Here is a 13397-nt window from a genome sequence, read left to right on the forward strand (position 1 = left end):
ACAAGGAAAAAAAATATCTCCCAAAACAATAACTATGCATTTGACTGTTTCCCTCCCAGCTAGGACTCCGGCCACGGCCAGGACAAAACCAAGTAATCTCATTCCAAGACAAAGACAGAAAGCATGTTGGAAAACAGATATAAGGGGATAGAAGACACAGTATGTACCACCTGCTCACTATGGGAGTATGGGAGGTCAGGAACCCCACCCAGTTACACTAAAGAACTCACACGAATTACACCCATACAGCTAGACAAGGCATGAGATTTAAGTTTCATAATTTGAGTCATATTTATTCAAATATTATAAATTACACAAAATAGTATATATCACAAGATATGAATAAATCAATGGATGAGAGATAAGTATCATAATCTGTGTCTTGGAAAGTAACAGTAGACAATGCGTCATAATGATTATAATCCTTATAATAGCTTTAAAAATTATACCGTACATTACTGTTCAGTGACCAGGGCAGACTATGAAACAAAAAAAAGACAAAAGCATTACAAATTTCTTCTACTCCATTGAAAAAAAAAAAGGTTCAACAATTCTAATAAGCAGCCATCTTAGCTCACTGGAGATGCATGATTATCTCAAGGAAAATATATTACAATTCTATCATACAATAAAGTGACTCGTTTCACATAGTTATATATACAAAATATCACCGTATGTCTTTAAATACATGCAAGCAAATAAACAGTTTTCTTACATAAAGAGAAGCCGCATATCAAATCAAAGTGACTTATCGATACCAGATCCGATGAAGAATGAGGAATCAGATGAACAAACCATATTCATATAATCAAATTCAGTCCCTCCCTAACACACACACACACACACACACACACACACATGTTAAAACAACTCCTACAAAATGTTACATATTGTTGATCTAACACAGCCATCATCACAAAGTCATTTAACAATATTAGCTTCATTATCGAGGTTGCTTACATTTACACCATATCATTCCATGACAAAAATGATTGTTGAATTATTTGTTTTGAGAAGTTTTACGGCTGCATTTGTGACAAACCTGGGCTATTTATATTTAAGTGGTGAGGAAAAAAACAAGTATTTTGAGCCTTGAAAGAAAAAAAAGGAAGAACAGAAGTAGTTGACAGAAGACATGTGCTTCTATACCAATTCTTGGACAAAAATCACTGCCTTACACCGATCCCCACCAAAAATGAAAGCCAATTAAACATTACACAATTTCATATATATAGATTTGGACATAGGATGAATGAAAATGACAACAGCAGCCATGCTGTAACCCTGGATATTTTACCTCCCTTTGCTTACATGTAGTATTCCAATTACGTAAAATCAATTCATGTAAGAAAAAAAAAAAATGACGAGATGGTCATAAAAGTAACTGTGTTAACACCAGAAGGTAATAATAGTACATATATTAACACCTTTTCAAAATCAAAGTTGAGACCTACTAATTTCCAGAGGTGCAGCAGTCCTTCAGAGCATTGGGCCCATTGGAGCCGGAGTTTATCCTGAAACAGACTATAGCAATTGCTTGTTACCCTTTGGATAGAATGCTAGTATGTTGCAAAGTAATTTCCACCAGATCTAACAGGCCCAGCTATCCAATCACTGCTGGGTGGACAGAGGGGGGGGGGGGGGGGGGGGGGGGGGGGGGGTCAGAAAAAAAAATAATCTCGACTGTTTTTTGTGTTTTGTTTTTAAGGGTTTTTTTGGCGCTTGCAACACATTTAGGTTATATCAGCGACAGTGAAAAGGAAGAAAATGGGATAGTAAAAAGTTCTAGAATCACAATTAAAGCACCCAAGAAAAAGTAAGACAAAGGGGAATTGGTTCAAATAGGAAACAGATGTAGATTCCAAGAGCACACTATCAAAGTACTTCGTTTGAGATCACCTAAAAGTCTCATCCAGACACAAGCACAGGTCCCCACTAAGAGGAACACACTCAAATGTTTACAAATTATATATAACACGTAAACAAACATAATACAGTTCATAACAGAGAGATGATTTACAAGGAAAAAAAATATCATCTCCCAAAACTAACTATAATACATTTGACTGTTTCCCTCTCAGTCAGGACATCCCACCAGGGCCAGGAAAAAACCAAGCAATCTCATACCAAGACAAAGACAGAAAGCATGTTGGAAAACAGCCTAAAGGGGATAAAAGACACAGTATGTACCTCCCTGCCCACTGTGGAGGTAGGGAACCCCACCCAGTAATCTCGACTGCACCCAGATTGCACCCTTTGCGTGTGAAGCAAGTGCTCTACCAACTGAGCTACCGGGACTCCCTCCAGAGATGTAGAGCCATGAATATCTTATTATTGAGACCACATTACAGTGGAATCTTGATATAGCCAACATTGCCTGACCAGAAAGATTGGTTGACTTTATTTGGATTCCTCGTTACTCGACCAAAACAGTCACAATATACCAGACAAAGCAATGATGCCCTTCATCGATTATTAATTTAAAGTTCAACAGCATACATGACATACAATTGGGTCATTTTAGCCCCTACTAAGAAAAAGAAGATCGTACACATAAGAAATTTACAGATAAGATTTAATTGAATGCCAGCAACTCTATATAATAGGTACTGGAGAAAAAAAGGAAGACAGCAGTAATCTACCCTTGTGCCAAGCCTAAGACTAAGGCCACCCAAAGTTTCGTACAGTGCAACCTCTGGATAGCGACATTGAGCTGTGGTCCCGATTTTTTTGCTATGTTATTAGTAATAAAAACCCCAGTTTGGCAACATACATTTTAGTAAAACCCCTGTATAGCAACGTTGTTGTGATATAACAATAATCGGCAGTTCATATCCTACCATCGTTATCTCGTACTCTTAACCAATAAAAAATGCTTTTTTCCCCTCCCACTGCACAGTGCAATGAGATCACTTTGTTACTGACCAATCAGAACACAGGATTGCTGCACTGCGTGGAATCTGCACTAGTTCATATGGAACCACAGCAAAAGAAGTGGATGGAACTCACAAGCGTCCATCAACCTTCCTTGTCAGCTAACTGTCTGGGGTCAGTGGAGGTAAAATGATATCAGGCAATGCAATGCTGTGTCCAATTGGGGCAATTATGGATATTTATGGTCTTATAAAATGTTGGAATAGCGGAAAAAACAATAACAGCCTCTTTCACTTTATTATTTTCATTTGAAAAATCAGTTGTTTTTCTAAGAATCATTCCAAATTTGATATAATTGTAGTTAACAACTAGTTTGTTTTTTGTTTTGTTTTTAGTATTGCAAGATGTGGGTCTACTAAATTTAAGTGCTTTTAAATTTTGGTGCACTTAAATATAAATTTCGGTATTCAAAATCTCATCAGCAGTATCGCATGAATTTTCAATAAAATAAAAATTAGATGTGCAATATTATCATAATGGCACTTAATTTTATTGATTTATTCTTAGTTTTGTTAAATGGCGTTCGAGCGAAACAATGAGAGTGATAGCATAACTGGTATATACGCTTTGTAAACAAGAGAAATACACGTTCTAACGTTGTTGGGACGCTTCTTCTCTCAAGCCTGGTCCATGCATTGCACTTTTATGTATACACAGGTCTCACCAAGCCCCCCTTTTTCCGCCATCTGGAAAACCCTAGAACAATGACATAATTTTATGGTCCTGGGTGACGTCGTTATCCAGGGGTTGCACTGTATAAAAACAGCATGGGATCCTTCCCAAAAAGGACTCGGATGGTTCCTTGGAGAAATAAAATACAATCTGTAACAGTAGGTACGGAAAACCCAAATTTAGATTATATAATTGTTGTCTTTAAGTTGCATTCAATAGGTAGAACTTTTTTTCCTGATTAAAATGGTATCAAAATTATCAAAATTGGTTAAAAATTTAAAAAGATATGTTATTTCGAAATTTGTAGAAAATCGCCCAAATTTGGGCTGCTTTGAAAGCAACCTTTTGTCCGTTTTCAAAATGCCGTATTTTCATAAATATTCAAGCCAGACCTCTGTAACTTTCTAACAATACACATCTTTTTATAAACAATATGTGTATTTTTTTCCTGAGCTCAACTCTAAGTAAAAAAGAAATAATTTGCCCCCAAAGTAGCTGACAAAGCCAAAATTGTCAATTTCAACGCAAAGTTACGAAATATCAGCGATTGTGCCCCTTGCCTGAGCCGGCGTATGAGTGAAGTGAATACGGCAAATTTGTAGTTGTAGTTTCGTTTTCAGTTGGCTGGTGACCGCAAAGCTATTAATCTTGCCTTCGTATACATCATTTTAAAGCTGAGATTTTAAACTTTCTTTTGATACCACAATCGTCCAAATTTTCAAATTTTTCTTAATTTTTTCATCAAATTAAAGTTTTTAACTTGAAACTTCAAACTTTGAAAAAGATCATAAAAATGCGAATCTGGTATCGAATGAAAGCTTGTTCAATTTTCTTTCTGATGCAGCCATTGGCGTTACTATTAATAGTGCTGACGCGAACAGCCGAGCGGAGAGAAAAGATGACCGTCAGTTACGGTGTTCGAGTAGCGGAGCGCCGGTTCAAAAATCGGAGTTTAACCCTCTTCTTCAACTCAAAGCCATAAAATAACGGCAAATCTTATGAAAAAAGCATAAACATTTTTTAAAAGATGAAGATTTGAGATTTAATCTGATACCAAACACGTTTTATTTGATGGACTGAAAATGAGAAAAAGAGAGTGACGATTTGAGTTGAAATTCTCGGTTTGCCAATAAAGCCATGACTCGATAAGAGGGTTTGCCGTACCTAGTAACAGTAAAACGCACAAACATTTATCTCACTCACAGAAAGACTGAGGCAAAGCCAAGTCTCCTCATTCCATGACAAGTTCAGATAGTCACAGAAAGGGACGACTAATGAGGAGGAGAGGAAACTCCACCACTCACCTATTTATCTGGTACATCAATAATGATAAAAGTATAACAACATTAGCATAGTCATCTGCTGTTAGCAAACATGTACATAGTCATGATGAGAAAATGACCATTCAATAATATATTAGGATATACATCAACTAAAATCTTTATCCCCAACAGTTGGAATATTTTGAAACGTAACCTTATTTACACACAGCCCTTGTACACATAATATTCATACACAACTGATTTCAATGGAAATGGAATGCAAACAAGAACCAAATTTTTTTATTTTTTTTTAAATTGGGGTTTGACAATGTTCGTATAATAAAAATCAAGTCAAGTCAGCTAAAGTGTAAATGGAAATAGATGGGAAAGTTAGAGAACTAGCATGACTTTTCAAGTCACTGTAGAGGTGAGAGGATAAAGGGACTAATTTCAAAGAGAGAAACAGATCCTTGTAACATTGTCGTCTTGCATTTTAACTCAGTCTACTTTATAATCCTGACTGATGCAGGCAAAATGATAAATTCCTGATTTTGATTTAGCATAGCAATAACATTACATCACTGGGAGATAATTGCCAAATTCACATAGTTGGATAGATCTCTTCTAGTAGAAATTCCAACTCCAAAGCTTTGGCGAAACCAAAAAGCCCCACTCCAGGTCAAGCACAGAAAAATGCATGACATATTTATTATAGAGGAGAGAATAGACAGCTAATGAGAACTACGGATCCTAAAAGAGCTGGAAAAGGACTCCAGCGAAGTATAGGTAAAAACAGCGTTGTCTCAATCCCAGACAGGACAACAAAGTTAAGGAGAAAGGGAAACCAAATTAAGGGGATAGATGACCTCATCTGTTGCCTCCAACAATCACCAGCTGAATTAATATCAATGTCATCCACTGCGTGAATATCACTTTATAAAATATGAAGTTGTATTTGATTAAAAATTAAATTGATCATCTCAAGTTGCTGCTATAAGGCTAACATCTCCCGAAACTAACTATACATTTCACTATTTCCCTCCTCTCAGCCAGGGTCAGGACAAAACCAAGTAATCTCATTCTAAGATAAAGACAAAAAGCAAGTTGGAAAACAGATATAAGGTGAAAGAAGACACAGTAAGTACCTCCCTGCCCAGTATGGGAGGTCAGGAATCCTACTCAGAGAAACACAGTCAAATGTTCACAAATCATACATAAGTAAAACAAAAATAATACAGTGTATAACAGAGAGATGATTTACAAGACAAAAAATATCATCTCCCAAAACTCTAACTATACATTTGACTGTTTCCCTCCTTGCCAGGGTATCAGGCCAGGACAAAACTAAGTAATCTCATTCCACGACAAAGACAAAAAGCATGGTGGAAAACAGATATAGGGGGATAGAAGACACAGTAAGTGCCTCCCTGCCCACTATGGGACTCCTGGCAATATTCAAATGGCCCCATTCCAGAATAAGGAAAACTGATATAGGGAGATAAGAGAGATAGTGGGGCTGTGAACTGGTAAAGATGTGGCCGGCCAAAGCAGTGCTATGGAATCCCTCAGTCCCAATGGAAATTTCCATCCACCCCATTCTCCTAATGAAACAAGTTCTGGTGTACTAACAAATAAATTATGGGAGAAATTATAATTTCTACCCCCCCCCCCCCTAATTCCCCCAAAAAAAGATCTTTGTTCTTTGGCTCATAGTTCAATACATAGAAATACATAAGAAATAATGACATATTCACCTTTCATGGATTTTTAAACAAGACATATGCAGTGAAATAAAACCATAGGAGTAATTGGGCTTATTCATTTACCAAAAATATGACGGAATCATTTCACTAATTATTAACATATGAACACACATTTCAACACCCTTCTTTTATATTGCTCTAATCTAAGTAGTATTTTCAGTACGCTTTCAGTTTTTAGGGGTTTTACGGCACTTGCAACACTATTAGGTCATTTCAGTGCAAGCAAAAAGGATCTGAAGTTAAAAACCTAAATAAAACGCAGGACAACGGGGACTAAGCCAAATAGGGAATAGAAGATTCTATAAGCAATCCACCAATGTGCCTATTTTGACATTATCTAGAAGTCCCATCCCGGCACATGCATGCAAAGAATTCCGCTTTGAAGGATACACTCAAATGTTTACAAAGCACAACACATGGGAAATCATCTTTCAGACATTATATTTTGACAATTGTTTTGTTTTGTTTTTAAGGGTTTTACGGCGCTTGCAACACATTAAGGTCATATCAGCGCCAGTAAAAAGGAAGAAAATGGGATAGTAAAAAGTTCGAGAATTACAATTAAAGCACAAAAGAAAAGGTAAGACAAAGGGGAATTGGTTCAAATAGGAAACAGATGTAGATTCCAAGAGCACACCGTCAAAGTACTTAGTTTGAGATCACCTAAAAGTCTCATCCAGACACAAGCGCAGGTCCCAACTAAGAGGAATACACTCAAATGTTTACCAATCATATAATATAATATGTAAACTAAACATAATACAACATAACAGAGAGATGATTTACAATGAAAAAAATATCATCTCCCAAAACTACAACTATACAATCGACTGTTTCCCTCCCAGCCAAGGAATTCCAGCCAGGGTCAGGACAAAACCAAGTAATCTCATTCCAAGACAACGACAGGAAACAATTGGAAAACGGGTATGGGGGGATAGAAGACACAGCATGTACCTCCCTGCCCACTATGGGAGGTCAGGATCCCCACCCAGATTTTGACAATTGTAACAGTCTCCCTCCCAGCAATATATCTCAGCCAGAACCAGGTAGAATTAAAAAAAAAGAGAGTAATGTCAAACCAGATCAAAGCATAGAGAGCAACATGGAATGGGAAAACAAGATACATAGGAAATAGAGGACTAGCTAACTAAAATATTTTTAAAACATTCATGCTGCATTCAACAAAGAATGTCATTCAAATCCAACAGATTAACTCAATCCATGAGTATTTAGTTTAGCCAAAGTGACCAATTATACTTTTTAAATTTAAAAACTGAGTTACTCAATGTGAAAGCAACAAGTAAATGGAATGCATTAAACTCTTTTCAACCCCATTGTGCTGCCATTCACATTATAACCATCGAGGACAGTATGACAAGCACTAATAAGCCATGTAAACAACATGGCTTTCTCAAGAGTTTACAAAATGTATTCAAATAAAAAAAAACTATAAACAGTACATAACAGACTTACAAGTAAAAAATCATAATCTCCCAAAACTAATACTCCAAATTCGACTGTTTCCCTCTCAGCCAAGGAATCTAAGCAGAGTCAGGACAATCCAAGTCATCTCATTCCCAGACAAAGACGGTAAGCAACCTGGAAAAGGTTGACAGGGGGATATAGAAGACACAGCAAAAGTTTTTTGTTGTTGTTGTCGGCTTTCTGTACACCGTGAAAGGTCAAAAGACCTTACCCCAAATGTGGGAAAGACATGAGACAAAATAATAAAAAATTTTCATCAATTCCAGTCGGGATAAATTTATCAAATCTTTTTAACCTCCCTCCCTTATCCAGGACAGATCTGATCAAAATTTAAAAGCAACCTAAAAAGTCCCCCCCCCCCCACCCCTTCACGAGCCACCCGGTAAAGCTGACATTCACAACTGCGCACTGGAAATAATTAATAAAGAATTGGGACCAAAGATGACCCCCCCCCAATCAGCATAAAACAACAATATCTTACTTCCACATCATTCCACTCTCTATCACACACATACTGATTACTATTATGATCACAATAAAATAGATGATGATGATGATAATAATAATGATAATAATAATAATAATAATAATAATAATAATAATAATAATAATAATAATAATAATAATAATAATAATAATAATAGTGATGATAATATTAATAATAATAATAATAATAATAATAATAATAATAATAATAATAATAATAATAATAATAATAATAATCAAATGTACTATAGGGACGATCAGGAATGTGATTTAATATCAACAACAATCAAATAATAAATTATAATAATTATAATTAGTCTAGCCTACACCTCCTTTTCATTTTTTGCTTTTTTATCGTGAGATTTCCCCTTTTCTTTTAAATTAAGGACAGTGCAATCAGCAGATGATCTTTGTATTTAGAATGTGAAAAGGATTTGTACCACACAAAAGAACAGGAACAGAAGTTGATCTCAATAGCAATATACCTAAGATAAATCAGTGAGAGAAAAAAAGTGAGATTTCAATTAAGACCAACAACAAAAATTTGCTTTAATCTTGCCTTATGAATAATAATGTAGCAGTCCTACGAAAAGACTTGATTCAATTTTTGAACAATAAATAATATTTATACTTATATATAAGTAAGAAATCATAATCTCAAATTAATCTATTATAAATATACTAAAATTATAATCATTCATTGCTAATGGATAGAATAACACAAAACTTGTTTCTAAGATGTAGTCAGAAAGCAAAAGCGTTGGGTACTCTATTTCTATTATATATCTATACTTATTTCCTTTTTAAAATCTTGAAAGGTACTGTTAACATGCTTGACATATCCAATATTGCGTCAAGCCTATCTTAGAAGCAACATAAAGCATGAGTGACTTAAAATTTTTAAAAAAAAAAAAAATCTTTGCAAAAACCCTATCTAGAAAGCCAGCCAAAAAGTCAAAAGTACCCAGAATTTTTAAAATGTGAAAATATGAAAAAGATAATCATTTCGCAAATGATTCAATGAAGATTTGAGGCTTGAAATCTGTTCCACACACCAGCTTAATCTTTGCTTATTTTTATGGGTTTGTTTGTTGCTTTAGGTCTCTTCCAACACAATTGAGGTTATATGAGAGACCGCTGAAACAAAAAAACAAGCAATCTAACAAAGATAGTACAAATGTAAATCAAAATCATGACCTAAAGATATCATAAGCTAAATTATAAATAACCAAGAACAAACAGGCAGAAGATTTACAGAAAAAAAAAATATCCCCTGTCAAAAATACAATCACAAACCAAAGAAGCAGGATAGGCTAGTAAAGAGAAGAAGAAACGACATCACTATCGGATCGTACACCCATGCGAACATCATAGGTATATGATTCAAGGGTGATGCTCCCATCCATTTATGGGTTTCATGGTACTTCAGACACTTGGTTTTAGATCATTTCATCACCCGGCCAGGGTCAGGACAAAACTTAGTAATCTCATATCCAATACATAGAAAGCAATTGGAAAACAGATAGAGGGATAGAAGAGAAAGCAAGAACCTCCCTGCCCACTATGGGAGGTCGGGAACCCCACCCAGGCCTATTTTGGCATTACCTAAAAGTCCCATCCAGGCATAAGCTATGAAAGATACACACTGAAATGTTTACAAACTGCAATATAATCAAAACTAATTCTTCTAAAAGTACATAACAGAGAGATGATTTATAGGGGAAAAAATATCATCTCTAAAAACTATAACCATACAATTCACTGCATAACATCCTAGCTGAGGATTTCGGCCAGGGCTATCTTGCAAACAAAAGATATTAAAGACATTGAGAATGTACAGATTAAGCCTGTTGAATTTGTCAAAAACTGAAGGCCAACACAATCAGGATGCGTTACACAAGCTTTAGAAAATCTACAGTGGCGGACCAACAGGACAAATAGAAAAAAATAAGAAGAAAAAGTTAGATAATGGGACTTAGTTCAAACAAGGAACAGGAGATCATTAGAAAAATATGTTTGTTTGTCTAGGCTGACAGATGGTCTCTTTCAAGGACGACACACTTGATTGGTAACGAATGCACATACGCATGCAATTGCCAGTCAAAAATGCTAAAAATAGAAAATCTAGAAGTAAAAAAAACCTCAAAACAAAAGTAAAAACTTAAGGACATACTTTGTTAATTTGAATGTCTCCCACTCACAAAACTACTCCTGACAGGTCCTATGCAAAACAAAATAATCTCAATGTCACGTAAAAGGGACAGCAGATACAACAAGAGAACAGAAGAGTCTATAGGGGGGATGAACCAATATAAAATTACTTGGTCCCCTTGGCGCAGAGGCAGACAGTGCCCAGCCCACAGCACCATTATAATGTCATAACCTATTGAATGATGAGTTCAGTCTGCATACCATTGCAGCAGTTCATTCGAAGAAAACAGATCTGAATATACAATATATGTCAATGAAATGCTACATCCATATTGATGCGTTATAAATAAAATGTTTTAATAAATGTTTGTTTTTGTTTTTAAGGGTTTTACGGCGCTTGCAACACATTAAGGTCAGATCAGTGCCAGTAAAAAGGAAGAAAATGGGATAGTAAAAAGTTCTAGAATTACAATTAAAGCACAAAAGAAAAGGTAAGACAAGGGGGAATTGGTTCAAATAGGGAACAGATGTAGATTCCTAAACCACACCGTCAAAGTACTTAGTTTGAGATCACCTAAAAGTCTCATCCAGACACAAGCACATGTCCCAACTAAGAGGAATACACTCAAATGTTTACCAATCATATAATATGTAAACTAAACATAATACAATGCATAACAGAGAGATGATTTACAAGGAAAAAAAGATCATCTCCCAAAACTATAACTATACATTCGACTGTTTCCCTCCCAGCCAAGGAACTCCGGCAAGGATCAGGTCAAAACTAAGTAATCTCATTCCAAGACAATGACAGGAAACAATTGGAAAACGGGTATGGGGGGATAGAAGACACAGCATGTACCTCCCTGCCCACTATGGGAGGTTTTAATAAATCAAAGTACAACTGGCAGTAAACGTAAGCTTGAAAGATAGAAAAAAAAATTAAATGATTTGATGACCATAAGAAAAAGAAAAAATCATGTCTTTTGAACATGTTCCCATAAAGCAGAGTAGAATTCTACAATAAGAGAGAAAAAAATTCTGAGGCAATTTCTAGATTCATAAACATTACACCTTTCTTTGCACTTTTATAAACACTCATCTGTTTCAAATTAGCTTCAATATTAACTAAAAACATATCCTTGTTGTTTAAACAAAAAAAAAAAAGCCATTGATAGTGAAAAATGAGTTTTGTAAGTTATGGCAAATTGAAATTGTATAAGAACTGACCCCTGAATAAGTGGTGTCAATTGGCAAAATGCATTATGGTTTTGTTTCTTAAAGTGAAATTTTGATCCAATACAGCAAAGAGCTGATAAAAACAATTCAGTGCAGCACGCTTATATCAACACAATCAGGCGAGGTAAAATGTTGATGTGAGCATTATGTTGATATCCAGGTACAAGTACAACCAAAACATTGAAGGGAAACCAGCGGCAAATGTAAAGCTATAAAGGTAAAATCAATCAAGATTATATTGGGCACCTTATATGGATCAATAAAGTTTGGGAGGATATTGCTAGCTTTATTGAATTTAAAGAACGTGGTGATGAAAAGCCTGCATCTGCCTAAAATCAAGTAAATCCTGTCTTCCGCTTGGGCATTATGTCAAATGGGGCATCACCCTTAGGGTGTTGGCAAAGCCACCCAAGGTCTTAATTACTGCTCTTGCTGCTGTTTCTTTATCTTTATCACAGCAATCAAGCATTCTTATGATGTCAGTAAAGACTGTATTGATAAAAACTTCACTGCTCATTTCAATATTCTGACCATAATCACGCAAAAAAATTTGTCCCATCTGCAGGAAATTGTTGATTGACAACCTTGCATTTTTCTTATTTTATTTGCCACTTTACATCAAAGGAAGAAATCTATTGTTTTTGTTTACTGCCAACCAATTTTTATCATAATCAATACATTTGTGATTTCGCTCTTATTTATCAGCACTTCCTATTCAAATCCAGCTTATGTTATACACAGCATAGAGATTTAAAGTACAAAAACGCAGAACTTGAGTGCCATCATGATATATCGGTGCTGCACTGTAATAATAATAATAATAATAATAATAATAATAATAATAATAATAATAATAATAACAACAACAATACGTTTTTGTTTGTTTTTAAGGTTTTACGGCGCTTGTGACACATTTAGGTCATATCAGCGCCAGTAAAAAGGAAGAAAAATGAATAGTCAGTAAAAACATTCTAGATTTACAATTAAAATTAAAAGGACACGAGAAAAAGTAAGACAAAGGGGAATGGTTTAAATAGGGAACAGATGTAGATTCCAAGAGCACACTATCAGTGTACTCAGTTTGAGACCACTTAAAAGTCGCATCCAGACACAAGCACAAGAACCCACTATGAGGAATCCACTCGAATGTTTACCAATCATATGTTCAAAAAGTAAATGAAATTACAGTACATAAAAGAGAGATGATTTACAAGGAAACAAATATCATCTCTCAAAAATATAACTATACATTTGACTGTTTCCCTTCCAGTCAAGGACTCCGGCCAGGGCTAGGACAACACTAAGTGATCCCATTCCAAGACAAAGACGAAAAGCAACTCGGAAAACAGATGTAGGGGATAGAAGACACAGCATGACCTCCTGCCTACCATGGGAGGTAATAATA

The 13397-nt window shown here is 35.4% G+C and overlaps 1 long non-coding RNA gene across 1 annotated transcript; it reads right to left on the bottom strand.

The window, feature by feature from the left end:
• Window positions 1-266: 266 nt before the first annotated feature.
• LOC144969039 (uncharacterized) lies at window positions 267-7049 on the bottom strand. The gene is made up of 2 exons (XR_013644715.1): window positions 4771-7049; window positions 267-3756 (listed from the first exon to the last, which is right to left on the bottom strand). It is a non-coding gene; the product is annotated as an uncharacterized LOC144969039 (long non-coding RNA).
• Between the last annotated feature and the right edge of the window lie 6348 nt (window positions 7050-13397).

This window comes from Berghia stephanieae, chromosome 3 (genome assembly GCF_034508935.2).
Source record: "Berghia stephanieae isolate SIO BIC M18660-M18661 chromosome 3, UCSD_Bste_1.3, whole genome shotgun sequence".
Lineage (NCBI taxonomy): Eukaryota > Metazoa > Mollusca > Gastropoda > Nudibranchia > Aeolidiidae > Berghia > Berghia stephanieae.